Source organism: Dipodomys ordii, unplaced genomic scaffold (genome assembly GCF_000151885.1).
Source record: "Dipodomys ordii isolate 6190 unplaced genomic scaffold, Dord_2.0 Scaffold1, whole genome shotgun sequence".
Classification (NCBI taxonomy): domain Eukaryota; kingdom Metazoa; phylum Chordata; class Mammalia; order Rodentia; family Heteromyidae; genus Dipodomys; species Dipodomys ordii.
The window spans coordinates 66,301,278-66,320,727 of record NW_012267217.1 but is presented as its reverse complement, the minus strand read 5'-3'; positions in this window follow the sequence as shown (position 1 = coordinate 66,320,727).

Here is a 19,450-nt window from a genome sequence, read left to right as displayed (position 1 = left end):
ACTTTTCTGCTGGGCTTTCCAGATCTCAGACTCCTGATGAGATAGAATTACAGGCATAAATGTGAAGTTTCTCTGTTTATTGCTGCCTTTCTCTTTACATCTACTGTTTGTAGTCTCTCAGACCCTAAACAGCAAGAAGTGATGGATGAAGGAGATTTTATGACCATTTTCATATCTAAACATGTAGATGTGCTGACCATAACTACGTGGCATTTAATATTCTAACGGCATATCAGCAATGGTTTCCAAAACTTCTGTGTATGTTCTCAGGATATATCCCTTTGATTGTAATAGAATGATCAATTGTTCTTTGTTTTTCCTTTGGGAAGAACTGGTATGTTCACTTTTCCAAAGAGAAGTTGGGTTTTCTTTCCTTTTCCCATCTCCATCAGAAATCTCTAACCTAGACACATGCTGTGAGCCTCTGCTGACTTCATTCTATCATCTTATGTTCTGTTTGCTCTATTTTTATTTTTAAAACCCATTTTAAACCTTTAAATCATGTAAAAAGTGCTAATTCAAGACCTTGTTGAGATAGTGCAAGGTGAAGGAAAAAATTTTAAGAGAAAGTATAACCATGCTACTTGAAATATGAAATTCCCCTAAGACATAGATAAAGATTACATGACAAAGGTTGCGAGAAGAGTGAAAGGGCTGCGCATTGGCACTACAGGAAGGGCCTCGCGCATTGGCACTACAGGAAGGGCCTCGTGCATTGGCACTACAGGAAGGACCCCTGTTCTTCACACCTCCCATCATCTTGATGAGAATACAATCTGATACAACTTTCCTGGCAGACTTCTTAGGAATAAATATCCTATCAAAAGCTCTAATATCTGTATGCCTTTTGGCCTCATATTCTTTGGCATTGTTTCTAAAGAACACAATTAAGGATGCATTCAATTTACTAATTACATATATCACTTTAATTAGGATGGTAATTACAAAAAAAATTGTAACCAACCTGAAATGTAAAGTAGCTGGAATTGTTAGGTTAAGCATGGATCATCTGTTTGTTAAAATTCTGCTCAGCCATCAACAACAGCTTCAACCAACTACCTACCCATCACACAGAAAGCACTTGGCCAGAGACTCAGCTCATAAATAAACATCTCTCAGTCCTAGAAAATAATCCAGAGGTGCACTCACAATCATGAGGCCCACAGACACCCGTCTCGGCCCATGATATGCAACCTTTACAATGAACTGATGGTAACGGTGTCTATCTTCTATACAATTATTGCTTTGCAAATTCAAACTTCATCTATCATCTTTCTGGACAGTGAATATGAAGGCTGATCGTGAGAAAGTAATTTTTCCATTTTCTTTTAAAATTGGCATGCAGTTTAAGTACAGCAAATACTTTATACACGATCTGAGACCAAGGTCTTAAGGGGTTTTGTCAGGAAGGAAACTAACCCTGCCTGAGCCCACTTGGAAATGTCATTTTTCCTTAACTTGGAGCACTCTGTGGAGGGAAGGAAATATGGAGAAGCCTGGAGCTGAAGTGCTCCCAAAGCAAGCAGGAGCACCCCTAAATCCCAAACCTCGGCCAAGTGTCCCACGGACCGAGTGTCATCTCATTCTTAAGCTGACATCAACTTAAAACACAACCCCCGGGGCACCCTGCAGAAGCACAAATATTTGACTCAAATGTCCCAATGTTATGGCCTGTGGGGCTCCAAAATCCAACTGAAAATGCTCCATGTAGAGTCAGCCCTTCCTCTACTCGTAACATGCAAACATATGTGCAAAAATAAATAATGACGTTAGGTGAAAGTTGGCCTATGTAACTTGAGGGTTTGGATAGGATTGGGAGAGATGGAGGAGAACAATGGAGCGGGTGACATCAAGCATGCTACATTGTACTCATAGTCTGGTTGAATTGAAAGCCTTTTGTACAACTACTTAAAATAATTTTAAAGAAATAAATAGAACAAAGTCAAATGAAAAACTCTTTGTCCCCAGTATTTGTTGAGGTAACATGGTTTTTACAGATGTGTGAACTGGTTGGAAATCAATGAGGAAGCCTACATTCTTGACTCACCCATTTTCAGGTGAATCACATATGCCACTGTTCTAGAATGTTCCTCAGTTACACCCTAAATTCATGCAGTCTCGCCAGCCTCTCCTCTTCAAGGTCTACACTCTTCTCTCCCTCTCTTCCTTCCTCCTTCTCCTGCTCCCATCCTATTCATTCCTCCATGCAACACCAGTGCAGTCTTTCCTCTGGCAACATCATCCAAAACAACAGCCACGTGCTGTTCAAGGTAGGTAGCTCTCGAAGAGCAGCCCTGGAGCCCACCCAGCACTTCATTTGTTTGTTTACTTTTACCTCATTATGTAAATAACTATATTGGCTATTCAGAAATGGGAGACTCATGTTCCATAGCTAGAAGGGACAAGCAAACAGCCCCGTGTTTATTCTCTGTGTAGCTGTTCAAGGTAGAACAGATTCACATCATGATTCCATCTGCTCAGATGTTCTTCTCATTTAGGACCATGTGCCCAAACAAGTACATTTGGCTTCATCCCAGAAGGAACTCAGAAAAACAATTTCATGATTCTGTTTCGATTTAATTTAAGTCTTGTTTTTTGAACAAGTCAGAGGGGAGAGGAGTTGGCTGGAGGGAAGAGACAGATATGAAATTGGATAATTGCTACAATACCAAAATAGAACAGCCTCCATGCTATATCCCCTGGGGCTTCAGTGGCCCTCCTGGGCTCCCTCCTCCTAAGTCCACCTTGGTAAACAGCTCTATGCTTGAAGCTCTCCACTAACTATTCTCAGACAGTGGGGCATGTGCCTGCTGCCGTGACACCATCCTGTGGCCAGAATATGATGTAGAGTGTCCTCCACAGCCCCATGGGTTGGATGCTAGGTCTTCGTGTGAAGGTGGTTGGGAGATGGTGGTGCCTTGAACAGGTGGGGTCTAGTGGTAAATCCTTAGGTAAATCTGGAGGTACCAACCTTGAAAGGGGTTGTGGAACCCCGATCTCTCCCTGGCTCCCTGTTTTGCTCCAGATGCTTTCCACCATGATGGACTGAGCCTCGAGGGTCCTCATCACAGCTGGCTGATGCCCAAACACCTCCTCAGTACGAGCTGAATCTATGCTTTCCCTTTAGTGCCGTAGCACTGCCTAAAACATGCCCCAAAGCCTAGAGGAATGAGAAGAAGGGACAGAAAAAGGAAGCCAGAAGAAGGCTCAGCAGAGTGGCATCATGGAAAAACCATGTGGTCAAAGCAAGAGTGCAAATTTCTCCCCGCAGTGGGGTGAGGGGGCGTGGATGGGGAGTATGGAGGTGGGGAATGAGCCCCGGTCTTATTCTCCAGCTCCTACTGACTTAGGCCAGAGATCTCCCCTGTTGAGCCCAACCGGAAGCTAGAGGGCCCTGGAGCACCACCAAGGTCATGCAGGTCAGCAGTGCACACAGAGAACCATGAGAGAAAGACGGGCCAGGGAAGGGAAGCCACATCCTTTTCAGGACATACGAATAGGTGGGCACACACACCACCCCACGAGGTTCTGCTCTCTTGAGTGCACATTCTCTGGTCCGCCTCCCAGGCACAAGGCCTCCTGCCTCAGGGCGCATCCTCTGTCTTCAAGCAGTGGTGCCCTCTCTGCATTCCTGCATTCCTCCGGGGCACCTACCCCATCCTTGAGCGGCTTGGCTGTTTCTACCCTGAGACCAAAAGCTCCTTGAAGTCAAGCGTGGGCTCTTGGGCACCTAACCAAGTGGCTTGTCATCACTGCTTTTTTAATTTTTTCAACTTGAATGAAGCGTACATCATGGCAACATCATGAGAGTTTTAAAGACAGTTGTGCCAGTACTGGGACTTGAACTCAAGTCCTTGCAATCAACCCTTGGCGTTTATGCTCAAGGCTGAGACCCCACCACATCTCCACTTCTGGCCTTTGGCTGGTTAACTGAAGATAAACGTCTCTTGAATTTGTCTATCTGGACTGGCTTTGAACGACAGTCTTCAGATCTGTCTCCTGAGCAGCTGGGATTACAAGTGTGAGCCACCAGCACCCAACCAAAGACAAAATATTTTTTATCACATACAAAATAGAGACAAAACATGTGAAGGATTTCATTTTCTCCAGAGCAGAGGCCTGGACTGTGCTGTAGCAGAGCAGTTCAGACTCAGTGAACCTCTGCTGTGCCACCCTGTCCTGACCCGTGGTGGACAAGTGACCGGCATGGGTAATGCCCTGTGGCCAGACGTGGCCTGGGCTGCTTGGGCGGCGTGTGAGAATCCTGGTCTAAACACTGTGTTCCATGGCCTCGTGTGGCAGAAGCATGGAGAACAGCTTCAGGAGATGGCTCTGAGAAGCGTCAGCCTGGCCTGCTGACTATGTAAGTTGAGGGCCCTCTGACAGGGAATGAAATGCACAGAAAGAAACCCTGCTATTTGCAGTCCTTGAGATGCCTTGGCTTGTTTCCGTGGCCTTGCCAAGTCTGAAGAACACCAGAAAATGCATCATCAACAGAAGGCATAGATACTGAGTCATGGGCTGAATTATGACCTCTCCAAATTCCTCCATGGAAGGCCTAGCTCCCAGTACCTGAGCTCCCAGTACCTGGGGAAAGGATCTTTAAAGAGGTCTCTGAAGTTGAGTGAAGTCTAATGGCAGAGGCATTATCCTGCCAGCCAAGGAGCAAGGCCCAGGGGAAACCAGCCATCCCTACCTGCCTGCTAACACCTTGACCCTAAACTTCCCACCTGCAGACTGAGGAACCAAATTCTGTCATCTGAGCCACTGTATCTGTGGATCTGAGGCTGACGTGGTAACCCTGGCACTAGCAACTTTCATTTTGTGATTGAATGACTGGGGACATCTATAAATGAGACCCACAGATGGGAGGAAATGGCATTGCGTTTTCTCTTTCCAGGTTCTGTGATAACTAGGCGAAGATAACATAAAAGCAGGAGAACATATTCTACTTTCCCCTTCTGGGCCACATGTTACTCTCTCAGCATTCCAATCCAGGATTCATCTTATAATTTCAGAAAGCATACATTTTTCCTCTGAAAATGTATTTTCTGTGGGAGAGATGACCTGACTTTGGTCCAACCGAGTTCAAGAACACAGCCATGTTCATTTCATTTGTAATTCGAGTGCTCTGTATTGCATACAAGAATTGGTGTGATACCACACAGCCTGAATACAGGCTTGCGATGAAAGCCATCGACTATATCAGCAAAGAAACGCTGAACCAAGGAGGCAGATGTGATTGAGAGGCTTCATCCTCAATTCATGTCCATCACACGCCCTGTTAGCTTTTGAGTCAGTCAGGACACCTGTCCCCACCGAATCTGCCATGGTGCCCCTCCGCCTTAGCCTCTAAGCACCTAAGTCACTCTGAACCTTAGAGACCCTCGCGCTGAGCCTCTGCACTTAGCTTCCATCTGCAGCATCCTGTCTAGAGACCAGTTACTTTACTTTTTGGCTCCTTTGCTTAGAGCTTCTTTTTCTGGCTTACTGGGGTTTGATATCCTCGCATCTCCCAATTAGTCACCTTCTAATTCTAAACTTCTGTTGTGGGTCTCTTTGGGTCTACCCCCATCCTAAAAGTATGTGGCCTTGGTACCTGTCAGTGTGACTTCATTTGGAAATAGGATCTCGAATTAGCATGGGGTCTTTTTGGGTTGGGGAGTAGGTTTAATCCAATGTGTGGTGTTCCAACAAAAAGTGTGAGGTGAAGATACAGAGGCACAGCGGAGAGAGCCTGACAGGGAAAATGGCATGTGGGGGCAGAGAGACCCTGACAGGGAAAATGGCCTGTGAGGGGGGAACACCAGCAGGCTGCACCTGCTGGGGGAGGAAAGTACCGGAAGCTGGTGGGGGGGGGTGGAGTCTTCAGAGCTGTAAGAGCGAGCAGCCTTAGAATACCTTCAAGGCCGACTTCGGCCTCGTGCCTGAGAGAGAGCACACCCCTCTTCATCCTCAATTCATATCCATCACACGCCCTGTTAGCTTTTGAGTCAGTCAGGAAGCTTAAGGCTTCCCATCTGCAGTCGTTTGCTAGAGCAGCCCCAAGAAAGGAACTTATTTACTTTTTTGCCTATTTCTTCCTGTAGCTGAAAGAATTTAGTCCCAGTAGTTGTGAAAAGTATAGGGTTTTTTAAGCCTCTCTCTCTCTCTCTCACTCTCTGTCTCTCTGCCTCTCTGTCTGTCTGTCTGTCTGTCTGTCTGTCTCTCTCTCTCACACACACACACACACACACACTCAATCATGAACAAAGAATGTTAAGTCCATGGCTACACAATACCACATGCTATCAAAACCCATTTTTCCCCCAGACCAAAGGAGCTTAACACTATATAGTTAATCCTCAATGAAACGATTCTGACAGAAATGGCTTCCATTTGATATATTGCATTCTATATTGGAAAGAGAAATGTACTTTTTGTTTGCCAGTGGCCAAAGTCAACTTTGAAAAAGTTCAACTTATTCTAGCTTTTCCCCCACCTCTGAGCAGTGTGGAGCCTGTGACAACATTTAAATGACAGCTCTAGGAATCAACCCTGTGTTTATCCTCACAGACAGACACACGGCTGGCTAAAATTACACACCCGAGCAATAATCTCAGGAGAGGAGTGGTTTCCTCCTGGTTGGCCTCTGTGTCTGAGGGGGGATGGGATTCAAAGTCAAGATTTGCAGGGTTGAGTCATAGAACGCCTTCACTGGAAGGAGGTTAAATGTGATAATTTGTCAGAAAGCAAAACAGAACTTTTTTTTTTCACTTCGTAGCTCATGCGTAGTACTGAAGAAGGACCATGAAATGTAGACATCTCTATTTTCCTTCCTACATTATATGTGTTGTGATTTCCTGTTTTTAATATGCTAATGGACCCTGGGTAGGTTGCCTGAAGAACTGAGGCTGGTCTGGGAAGAGAACAGATTTGACCCAGCAGGAGACAAGGTTTGGAAAGTCCTCTGGAAAATCCATGTCCTTCTCATATGAGACCTGTGGACTGCCCTAATGAAATCACTTTAATCTTTTGCAAAGCTTTCCAGTACAATGCGTCCATTGTGCTGATGAATGTTATTTTTAATTAGATTCTTTTGCTATACGGAGCTCAACACCACAGCATTCTTTGACCAGATTCACACACTGAATACGATTTTGGGCTATGTAGGCAAAAGCTGAAAACAGAGGCAGGACAATGTTGACATATTTAAGTAAAAGGTAAATGCCTTCTCTGAGCCTTTCCAAGCCTCCATTTATTTTTATTTATTTTCATTTTTTTGCCAGTCATGGACCTGAACTCTGGGCCTGGGCGTTATCCTTCAGCTCTTCAGCTCAAGGTAAGCGCTCTACCGCTTGAGCCACAGCGCCACTTCTGGCTTTTTCTGTTTATGTGGTGCTGAGGAATTGAACCCAGGGCCTCATGCATGCAAGGCAAGCGCTCTACCACTGAGCCACCTTCTCATTTTTTAAAACAAAGTTTTGAAAATAGTGTCTAATCATAATTTATCACTAGAAGAGCTCTCCATAAACAAAACACCTACCAAACTGGAAGTTCTGGAACAATCACAGACACAAGGCCTCAGTACTAGATGCTGGGTCGGCTGTCATGGTCAGCATGGCCTGGACAGCCCAACACAGCACAGATACGCCTGCAGGCCCGGTTTCTCTAAATATGTATCAGGACAGTGCAAACGATCACTTCCTGGTTCAGAGGTCATTGCTTTCCAGGAATAAGACTTCATCTGAGGGAGGCTTGGGACTCTGTGCCTCAGCCTTTCGACAGAAGTTGGCTTCACTCCCACATATGCATGGAAAATTCCCTCTCAAGAAGGCTGGACCATGCACGAAGGTAGTCAGTGAGGTCACAGGGTCTTGGCCATGCTACTTCCTAGTTTGGGAACAACCATCTCAATTCCCAAGAACGGAGTGTTCCAGGCAAACACAGCAAAGGTGGCAGCCAGTGGAGGCGACTGCCAATGTGGAGATAGACCCCTTGGTGGAACCTTCTAGAAATGCTTTGTTGCCCCTCAGAGGGGCATGTCCAATGGACTCTTCTACTGTGGACTCCTCCAGGGCCTGCCTCAGAGTGGAGTCTAGGCTGCACCCAAACCATGAGCGCCGGGGGGCAGTGGTGATTGTGGTCACAGTGTCTTGTAGACTTTTAAACATGTATTGACTGGGGGACGGGGGAGGGTGTGCTTTTACTTCAGTATTTAGGAATCTACATATCTTCTATTCAGTTCTCAATAGTCTGGAGGAGGTTGCGTAGAACGATAGCAGCTGTTGGGTGCTTTATCAGAAGCACGTGGCAAACAAAGCCCGGACCGTAGATGGCCAATTGCAAATCTGGCAAGGGAATGCCTGCCACCTTTTGTTAAGGCCAACATGGAGGCAGCACCTCTCCTGCAATGCTCTCTCCAGCACTTGGCCATTCTTGGACCCCATCCCCTGCTGACGCCTCGCCCCCATGCAGTACCTGTCCCCCAGCTCAGATGCGGAGGTCGGAGCTTCACATCCGCTCCTCACCTCAGCCAGCATTTCGGCTCCCTTTTCGTCCCTGATCTCAGCCTGCAGTCCCTCCTCTCAGACCTTGAGCCCCCGCTCCACCCCTCAGATGGCAAAAGAAGGGAGCTGCTCCTCTTGCTGCAAAAATTGGAATCCATGAGCATTTGCTTTAAGCACAAATCAAATTAATTGGGGGACTGGCAGCTGCACTCAAATTCCTAATGGCTGACATACATGTCTATTTCTGATGTTCTAACGAAAGTCTACTTTCTCATAAGATGGTAAAATGGATGAATGTGTGGGAATGATGAACAGAGAGAAGCAAAGTATAAACAGGGGCCAAATGCTTTCCCGCAGCCCAAGCCCTGTCCACGAGAAGAGCTCTGGCTAGCGTCCCTGTGCAGCCTCCTGCGTTAGGGGAGGTAGGAGAGGTGAATGAGCTAGCAGGCCATCGCTTCATGAGCCACTGCGATTTTAGACGGTGAAATCAGCAGCCACCCCGGCAGAGGAATGAGAGGATGCAGGAGATGGGCCTTGGGGCCATGGACATGCCGGGTGGTGCGGGAGGCCCCCTGACTCCCCGCACAGGGACCCAGTCACTCCGCAGAACCCCCAGAATGCATCTGCTCCAGAATTCCTTCACATTTCTCCATTTGCCCATGAGATCCGGGATCTGGATTCCTAGGGAAGTTCACGATCTACTGTTTGTTCTCTCTGTTATTTTTTAAAAAATGTTTCAAATAGACCAAAATCATTTGTAGAATTTAAAAACAAAAAAGGAAGGCAGAAAAGAGAACAGAGGGCTGGGAAGGTAGCTCAGTGATAGAGTGCTTGCCAAGCATGCATGGAGCCCTGGGTTTGATTCCTCAGTACCACATATACAGAAAAAGCCAAAAGTGATGCTGTGGCTCAAGTGGTAGAGCAAAAGGAGCTCAGGGACAGTGCCCAGTGTCTGAGCTCAAGCCCCAGGATGGGCAAAAAAAAAAAAAATTAGCTGGGCGCCAGTGGCTCATGCCTATAATCCTAGCTACTCAGAAAACTGATGTTCAAAGCCATTCCAGACAGGAGTGTCTGTGAGACTCTTATCTCAAATTAAACATCAGAAAGCCAGAAGTGGCACTGTGGCTCAAGTGGTAGAGCACTAGCCTTGAGCTTGAGGGGTTGAGGAACAGGGCCCAGGCCCCAAGTTCAAGCCCCACGACCAATGAGAAAAAGAAAGAAAGAAAGAAAGAAAGAAAGAAAGAAAGAAAGAAAGAAAGAAAGGAAGGAAGGAAGGAAGGAAGGAAGGAAGGAAGGAAAGAAAGAAAGAAAGGAAAGAAAGAAGGGAAGGAGGGAGGGAGGGAGGAAGGAGAACAGAAGGAAGAAAGAGAAGAAGGGAGGAGTAGAGGAGAAGGGAAGGGGAGCTGGGGGCGGTGAATTTGAAGATGAAGGGAAGGGTAGGGGAAGGATAAAAGCTGCCTGAATGGTTTCGCACCTAAAGCCATTTTTGTGTGTTTCTCACCCATGTTGATTAGGTCCTAGTATTGGCAATGCCGCTGTGGACATCCTTCATCCCAATTCCACATGGTCGGGAGCTGCTGGAGCAGTGGAGAGAGCAGACAGCGTGGGCACAGAGGGGTAGAGGGGCCCCTCCCGTGCCAGTCTGTAGAAACCACGTTTACTGGGGGAAAATACCACCTTTTAAAATAATGAAGGAATCTGCAGACCAAAAAAACAAGGAGGGGAAGGAATATTCCTTGGCAGAGAAGAGTATGTTCTTTTGTATGAAAATACACAAAGGGTAGGAAATGGAAAAGAAATGTGGAACTGAAAATATAACAGTTGACCCAGGAGGAGGGTTCCGGGCACCAGCCCTTGGTCACTGCACACACGGATGTGCAGGGGTCCTGTGGCACCCGGGCCTGGCCTCTGGCCCAGGACCAAGGAATGGCTCCCGCATTTCTAGGTAGGTTCTGGTCTTTGCTTCTCAGCTGCCTTTTCCTCTGGTCCCATGACCCGTCCCCAACACAGACAGCGGGAGGTAGGCTCCTTGCCTTGTGTGTGCTCTTTGGTTCTGGAACTTTCTCACAGACCTGGACAGTCAACCAGACTCACCTGAGCTACTACTGCACAATGCTGTATAGGTGCTGGGCTTCGCTCACCTCCCCGCCCTTCTGACCACTGCCCTGGTCTGGCCTTCCTACTCTAAGCATCCCTGAGGAGCCCAGAGGCCCTGGCTGATGAAACAGAGGAGAGAGGCCCAAGCAGCTGTTTGTCAGGTGATATGCTTGCCAGCGTGCACGCGTCGGGGCCGGCTGTGTGAGGCGGACCCCCAGCCAGCCTTTCCATGATTGCCCAACCAGGTCCTGAGAAAGAGAAATGGTTTCACCAGGGAGAGCTGATTCATTTTGTGGGTTTGGCACCATTTTCCAGACTCGATTTATTGAAGCCACGCGTAGGAGCAGAGCCTGGCATGCCAAGCCAGGCCCGCGCTCGAGCCTCCACGGGTGCTGGTCGCTGGCTTTTGTGTGCCGTGTGCGCTCCTGCATTTTGAGGGGCTGGTGTCTCCCCAACAGAGCGAGGCCGCTGCTGACTCCCTGGGGGGGTTCGGCATGGAGGACTGGGGGGCTGTGTGCTGCTGGCAGCAGGGTGGCTGGTGAGTGGCGCCCCCTTGCAGGGTCCAGGGACACAAATGAGGCCGAAGCTGTGGCTGGTGCAAGGTCAGCACCCTGTGATCCCCGGGATTCTCCGGACCTGCCCAACCCCAGCAAGATGGAGCCCGTGGAAAAGGGGAAAAGCAGAGCGCGCAGGAGCCCATCCTTACATCCAACGGTGAGTGCGGGTGACAGCAGAGGGAGGTTCAGACTGGAGGATCTGGAGTGGAGGAAATGGAGGTCTCCCTGGAGTCTAGCATCAGCCCTGCAATGTGTGCATGGAAGGCGTGGCAGAAAGCAAGTGATGGAAGGAAAGGAGGCCCAGGGAGGAGCACGGGAATGTCCCGCACCAGCAGGGAGACTGCCCACCCTCCTGGCTCCAGGGAGGCCCTGGCAGGGGCTTTGGTGGACTCCTGCAGCCATGCACTGGGGGTGACCCATCCCAGGAGGCTGCTCACACAGGCTCCCTCCACTGGACCCCGGGCCTCGAGGCCACAGCACAAACCACCCTCCGTGAGGACCATACTGGGCTTTTGCTCAGGCTGCAATGCTCCTGGCACCACTCAGCCCCGGGGGAGAAGGGGTGTGGCCTCTGTGTGCACAGTCAAATCGCCCCTCAGGCCCTGGGGGGCCTTCCACTCATGGGGCCAGGGGAGAAGGCCGGCCAGAGGCGTGACTGCTAGCCCACATGGATGTTTTGAGCAGAACCGTCGTTTGAGCTGGGTTCCTGACCCCCAAGGCATCTCCCAGGCCAGGGCAGCCGTTCAGCTCTGTTCCACCACACACAACAGTACAGTGACGGGTGCTCCTCTCTCCAGCCCTCCCAGGCCTGACTCCCCCTCGTCCAGGTTGGAATATCCTCTCCGGAGCTGCTGCACATGCCTGCAGTCCCAGCCCACCAACTGAGCTCCAGACTCCTACCACAGCTCCAATTTTCTACCCCTCCCACTGCAGCCTGCTCAGCCGTCAATCATACAAACCTGAACCCACAGCTCCTGCTCCCTCCCATTCCCAGAGAAGGCATTCCACGGACTCTGGCTTCCTTCTCTGGCTCCCAGGCCCCTGCCTGGGGCTGAGCTGCTCATTTCATTGCTGTGTCCCACTGAACTCCTCCCAAAGAGCTTGGCCTGCACTCCATACACTCCACCCCCCACCCCCCAATCAAACCCACCTCCCCCCTGCTTTCAGATTGGCCTTTCTAAAACCAGTCCTCCAATCATGAACCTCATCGCCTGCAAAGCCATCTTTCCCAATATAAACTTAACCTTTCCTTACAACTTTTCCCACGGCTACACCTATAAACATAAAGCCTTATGCTTTTTTGTGTCTGTGTAGGGGTTTGAACTCAGAACCTGACAGCTGCTAAGCAGATGTTCTACCATTTCAGTCATACCTCCAGCTCTTTTTGCTCTGGTTATTTTTGAGACGGGATCCTAGGCTCAACTAATACCCCCAGCCTCTTCCTGTCCCTGCCCACCCCTCCTTGGAACACCAGGCCATGTGAACTCCCCGTCTTACTCCCAGTCTGTCTGCCCAGGCCAGGAAATTGCCACTTAGTATGCCCAGACTAACATTTTATGAATTCAGGATGCATGCAGAGCTGGAGTTTTGGACCCATCGGCCCATTCCTGTGCATTTCCATACGACGAATAAGAAGTAGAAATGAAAGCTGTGTTCTGTGGCATAAGCTGCCACTCAGCTTGCCAACGGCCTTGGAAACAGATGTGCCCTGCCCACCCTGAGCATGCTGTAGCCCCGGGAGCTGATCTGTTCAGTGTTCAGGTGTCCAAGTTTCTTCCTCTGCCTCCCACCGGTGTGGGATTTAATACTTCTTCCCGGAAGTTTTCTTATTTACAGCGAGCCCTCTGCTGTGATGTGCACACCAGTAAATCTTTCAGGCTTCTGCTACACCTTGGCCAAATCCCTCCCCCCCACAATAATCCAACCCCCAAAGCTGCAGCAGAAATTAATAACCAGGATCATAAATCAAAGTGAAGGTTTTATCCCTCCATTTCCCATTTGACGTCGTGACTCACTGATAACCCGTGCGCGCAGGACTTATCAAAGAGGAAGAAAGCCTCGCTTAATCAAAGGCATATTTCATCTCTGAAAAGCTCATCAGAATGTGTTTGGAATGACTGTGCGTCTTGACAATCCTGCCTCGCGCATCTGGAGAGCCCTCAGCCCCTCCTCGCCTTCAGAACCGTCAGGGACACGCGCGGTTTTGATCGGCAAGCACCAGCACCTTCTTCACAGTGCCGTGTGGAAGGGTTCCCGCGACCTGGGCTTGCAGTGACCAACATGTGGATTAAGGGGGCCACGTTACGCAGATATGTGCTCTGATCAAGAAGCCCTTGGAAACCCAACAGTATTCTGGGAGCACTCCGTCGTCTGGGACCATGCTGGGGACTCCCTCCTCCCGCCCGCTGCCCGAGGCAGTCCCTTCCAGAACCCCCAAAGTCAGGAGTTCCTGGGACACAGGCAGGAAGGACCCGCCCCTGCCATCCTTGACTCCAGTTCAGTTTCCGGTTCCTGAGCCCCTCAGGCCTCACTCAAAGCAGGCTTCACTCAGCTCCACAGAGCGTGCCGTCACCAGCTAGCACAGAGAGGCCCATGGGGACAGCTGAGCTCCTCAGGAAACTGGACATCACTTCAGACTTGACTTCATTCCACAACACCAGGGACACGAGCTAGGAGGAATTCATACTCTTCAACTCTCCCAAACAACAACAACAACAAGGAAAAGGAAAAGGAAGTGGCACTTCCTAGTGTGTGGCTCTCAGAGAACTGGTGTAATAAAGAGCCTCTAACTGTGTCTGGGAACAATAGAAGCAGAATGCATCACGCGTCTGAAGGCGTGAAGTCCAGACGTAATGGCTGGGCTTCTTCTGCAAACCTGGGGCAGGACCTTCCTGTCGTCGTGCAGCTCTGGGCAGGCCCAGCTGCTCCTGGCCTGGGGAGAGCTCTGGGCTTCACCGGGTTTCTGTGTGCGTCTCCTCCCAGAGGCCTCCCTCGCAGCATCCTTCCCTGCTTCCAGGTTTGGACACTGTACCTCCTGGGTCGGGGCCCATACTGATGACCTCCTTTTAACTTGGTCACTCCTGCAAGGACCTCCCTTCCAAAGAGAGTCACCCGGTGAGGTCCTGGGCCTCACTGAGAATACCATGCACCTCTGGAAACTAGAGCTGGCCTCACAGGAAGAACCAGCGGGGGCTCTCGCACGGATGCCCGGAGCCCGGGGGGGGGGGGCAGCAAAGCACACCGTGCCTTCCCTGGCCGTGGCCAGCCTCAGGGAACAGGGGGCGTTTGGTCAAAACTCAAACGCTGCAGAAAGAGAGCATGGAGCTGCGTGATCTGCAGGAGCGCGGCAGACTGCCCCCTCCCTCACCGTTCAGCTGCCCCTGGAACGCCGCTTCTCCGTAAGAGTCATGCGAGATGCTGAATTTGGCAATAATTTTGCCTTCTTCCAAAAATCACAGGCTATTATTCTCCCTGAAAAGATCAAGATTGTTCATTGTGGTACAGCGACATGTGAAAGAGAAAGCGAATAAAGCACAGCGATTAGCAACTGCTGTCAAGATGCGCGCTGCACAGGGGTAGTTAATCTTGTGAGCATGCATCAGCTGAACGCACGTTCTTAAAGACAACAAGACGAATCCAAAGCAAGAGCTCACCCCCAGGGGCCTGGTTCTCCGCGTGGCTCCCGCAACTCTCCGGGGCCTCTGGAGCTCATCACCACCTTTTGAAGAGTAGCACAAGGAAGGTCCCCCTCCTTCTCCTCTCCCCATCCTCTGAGGACCTACCTAGGTTGCCAAGCAAGCAGCTCACCTGCCCTTTCCATGAGCCATGCTTACGTGGCCCCGAGTGGATTGGGTTTTTGGGTGGGTGTGCTGATACAGGGGCTTGAACTAGGGCTTCAGCACTGTCCCTGAGCTTTTTGGCTCAAGGCTGGCACTCTACCATTTGAGCTGCACTATCACTTCCACCATTTTGGTGGCTCATCAGAGATAAGAGTTTCACAGGCTTTCCTGCCTGGGCTGGCTTTAAACCACGATCCTCAGATCACAGTCTCCTGAGTAGCTGGAATTACAGGCATGAGCCACCGTCGCCCAGTTGAGTTGGATTTCTTGCCAATCAAACTATAATTCCAAATGACATAAGTTATGCCTCCTCTTTTTATAAGTGAAATGGTTTGGGGCACCCAGTGCCCCCATTCCCACCTGGAAACTACTAAGAAAACCACATGGTTTTCCTGTCCGGAGCTGGAGATAGTCTCCGTGGTGAAACTGATAAATTAACACTGTGATATCAACTCTTAGAACAAGTCCTCTTTCCAACACATATGCCCTCACAATGTCTTGACACAGGGCAATTTCAGGACACCATTTGCTCTACTCTCATCTCGCTGGCTTCCTACGAAATCGTATCGAATCGAGGGATGTTCGGTGGGGATAGCATTGAGTTTTGTGGCCACGGCTGTCACATTTTCCCAGTCAAGGCAATTTCTCCAGCGCTAGGAAGGGATCAGAACCGTGGGATTCCCACTGGCTCTCCATCCACACCTGCATTTGTCAGCAAGTTCCCTGAGGAGACTTCAAGAGGAGAGTCGTGGTCTGGGCGCTCGGCACCCCTAGACAAAAGAGACCTGTCACATGTCAGAGTTCAGCGGCAGGCTAGTGCCGCCATTGCCAATCCATGGGGCAAATCTTACCCAAAGCCCATGGAGAAATGCTCAAAGGACCTAGAGTGCTACGTGGCACCCTACAGGTTCTAGAATTTTCCACATGGACAATAGTCTAGATTGCCTTGTTTCCTCCTCTACCACTGGTCACTCAGTATCCTTGTAGGGGTGGGATATGATTCTCAGACTCACCGTATAGCACAGAACCTGTCATGTGCTATCTCTTGCCAATTCTTTCCAAGACCTGTGCATCATTCCCACCCTCGGCCAGGCTTTGGGGCCCTTCTTAGGATCAAGTGTACTTTTCCAGCCACAAGATGGTAGCTTATAAGGAGAGGCTGTGGACAGAGCTCCAACACTGAGCCTCTGGCTTCTGGCCTCCTTTAGAGAGGACCCCTGTACATGGACACAAAGGTGACCACCTCCTCCTGGGCATTGTGATCCACACTGCTCAGGCTTTGGGTAGGCTCGGCTGACTTTCCCAAATGAACCCCCTCCCAAACCAACCTTTGATTCCTCTCAGTAAAATGGGAAACTAATAGCCCTTATCTCGCTGGGGGGTGACACACTTGTAATTAAATCTATATGAGCCTTTTAGCACACCACAGTGAATACCTGCTCTGCGGCAAATGTGCTTGCCATTATTATTTTAATTAATAAGTCATGTTAATATAATTAATACCAAGGCCTAGTGTGCGATCAGTGTCACCTAAATCATGGACAAAGACATGGTGTGGTAGAGAAGCAATGACAGAACTCTGCAGAGAGCTGAGGGCTACTTACCAATTTGAGTACATCCAGCCCCATTTCAGTAAAGCTATTAATCCTTCAGAATCCTGTGTGATTCCCTAGCTTATACACCAAAGGACATCATGAGAAACTCTTCCAAGAAATGTTGCTTCCATTTTTTTGGATATATTATGTCTATGGGAGGCCTCGGCCCTGTAAGTCCAATTTCCTGTCAAAACAAGGAAATGAAACTAATCTTGCATGATTGTCCTTTACTGAACTCCTGCTGACTTGAAATGATCACTTTCTCTCTCCTGGGTTTATAACCACCAGACTCCAGCCATTTCTAAAGTCTTGTCGTGGGTTCCACATCTAGCTCTGTGGTTGGAGTTGATGCCTGGCCATCCTATTTTTATAGAGAGAGTTATGTCAGCCGTTCACATACAAACCACAGGCTTTACAGAAATATCTACCACCCAAGCGTCATTGCCAAAAACAAAGCCTCATGGTGACCTAAACTACCTAACAATCCTAAATTACCTGAACAATTTTCCAGTTGCTCAAAACAGCATGCTGTCTCCACTTCGGTTTGAGGGGAGAAAGGAAATGCATTTTTCATAATAGTGATTTAAAAAATATTCTTGGACTTGCCTTTAGCAAAGATGTGGGGCTTCTATTTGGTTGGTCCCAAGGCCTCAGAAGACAGATTTAGACCTAAATAAAGAAAGGTCACCATCTGGTTCTTCGCTCCATTATCCCTGCTGTCCAGGACACTATGAGTCTGCTACCAGGTGCAACCGAGATCCTGGAGGAAGTGATGGAGTAACTAAGCTAGGGGGCAGCTGAGCCAAAGGATTTGCCCTGGCCTGGGAAATAGGATGATTCCAGGAGATAGCTCTGGGGAACCTGACATTTCATCTGCCCTGCCTCCACTTCCTCTTCTTCAGGGACTTGGCATACTGGCTTCTTCTCTAGGAACTGCCCTTCTTGATAGCCGAGATGGTTCATGTGAGGCTAGCTCACCTGGGCTCTTGGGCAAAGGCAGTGAACGAGCACAGGTCAATGAGATCTCATAACTCACAATGATCAGCCCATAGTGATGGACGGCCATGAGGTACAATGACCAAACTGGCCACCACAGTCCAGGAGCCACACCTTTCGGGTGCAGGTCCTGGGAAAGTTTGTCTTCCTGCTGTAAGTCTTAGCCTTCCATGTTTGAGAGGCCATGCTCAGGAATCAAACCAACACAGATAAAAATCAGAAGCAAGATGGGGAGAACTTCTGACAACCTTTCCTGAAGATCTGGGGCGAGTTTCTCCTAATGGTAGGACTTAGCCGCCTATCAGAACTTACAGATACTTGACCAATGAATTCACTTTTGCTCAGGCCCCGTTGATACCATTTCTGGCCATTGCATCTAAGATTGTCTTCCACTTCTCTTCAAAGCATGAATGCATAGACAGGATCCAGGCTGAGGACCAAGGACAGCGTGGCAGTTATAGTTCCACTTTCCCACTTGCCAGGCAGGATAGAGCAGCTCTACTCTAATAGAGGTTGATGTGGCCATGGCTCTTGCTTTGTAAGGGGCAGAGAGAAGTCAGAGAGAAAATTAAGAATGAATGTGTCTTCAAACTACTCTGCTTATTGCTCATGGACTCAGAGAAAAGGAACCTCACTTGGTCTGGACCCATGAGATACACAAGAGCCCACCACTCCAAACAGCCAATGGGTAGCACAGGGGGTGGAAAGAGACAATGAAAGATGACGTTTTCCCCTTAAATTCACTGAGATGTTGGGCTTGTTTGTTACTGTACCATAGCTTAACTCATCTTGGCTCATACAAACATCCAGCCATGATATCCGAAGTGGTAATAAAGGTACATATCAGGCAGATGGGCTTTCCCAGGGAGTCTTCTGGAGGTGTCTATCCAGTACCTCCACGTGAGTGGAGACAGGCAGGACACACGTGTGCATGTTGCTAACACAGAAAGAGAAAGCCAAGGACAGAAGGGAAGGCTTGCATCTGTCCATGGCCAGGAGAGACTGGGAAACATCAGAGAACAGCAACAGGAGAGAGAGAAATGGAAATGGAAAGAACATGTGAAAATGATTATACCCAGATGACAGAGATGTATCGATTAATGACGCCACACTTAATGTGGACCTAAGCATATTGCTTAGTGAGGCGGATCCTCAGCTCCAAGGAAGAGATGCTCCATGTTCCTCCCACAAGGGTGTGGTCTTTGGAGCCAAGCCCCGCCCTTCTGTCCTGTAGAGGAGGGTGGGGTCCTGGTTCAAGTTCCACAAACAATGTGTTTTCCTTGTTTGGAAGGTTTGAAAATCACTCATTTTAGTTATCTATTTCTATGTAGTAAATGCCCTTAAAACTTTCTGGCTTACAACCATGATCATTTTTGTTATAATGCCATCTCTGTGGGTCAGGAGCTGAGAAGTGGATCCGTTACCGAGAAGATGTCAGCTGGAACACAGTCATGGAAGAATGGATGGGGGCCGAGGAGGTGGCTCAGTCACATGACTTCTGGCAGGAGGCTTCACTTTCTTGCCACATGGGCCTCTCCATAGGGCTGCTTGAGCATCCTGACAATATGGAAGGCAGCAGGATTCTCCCAGAGCCCTTGGCCCGAGAGAGCGCAAAGGAAAAGACACATAATGTCTTCGAGGACCTAATCAGAAAGTTTAGACCTCATCTCAAAGAAATGACAAGCCATCTCAGTTAGAATACAGACATGAGCAAGGAAAACAAGAGGCAGAAAACACACGAGTGAAATTGTGTAGGAAATAATAAATCATTGATGGTTTCTAGAAAGATAATCCTGCTGGACGACCTGCTTCAGCCGATACGGAATGGTAGCTTGAGGTTAAATGGTTAGATCAGGCCACCTAGAAAAGATGAGCTG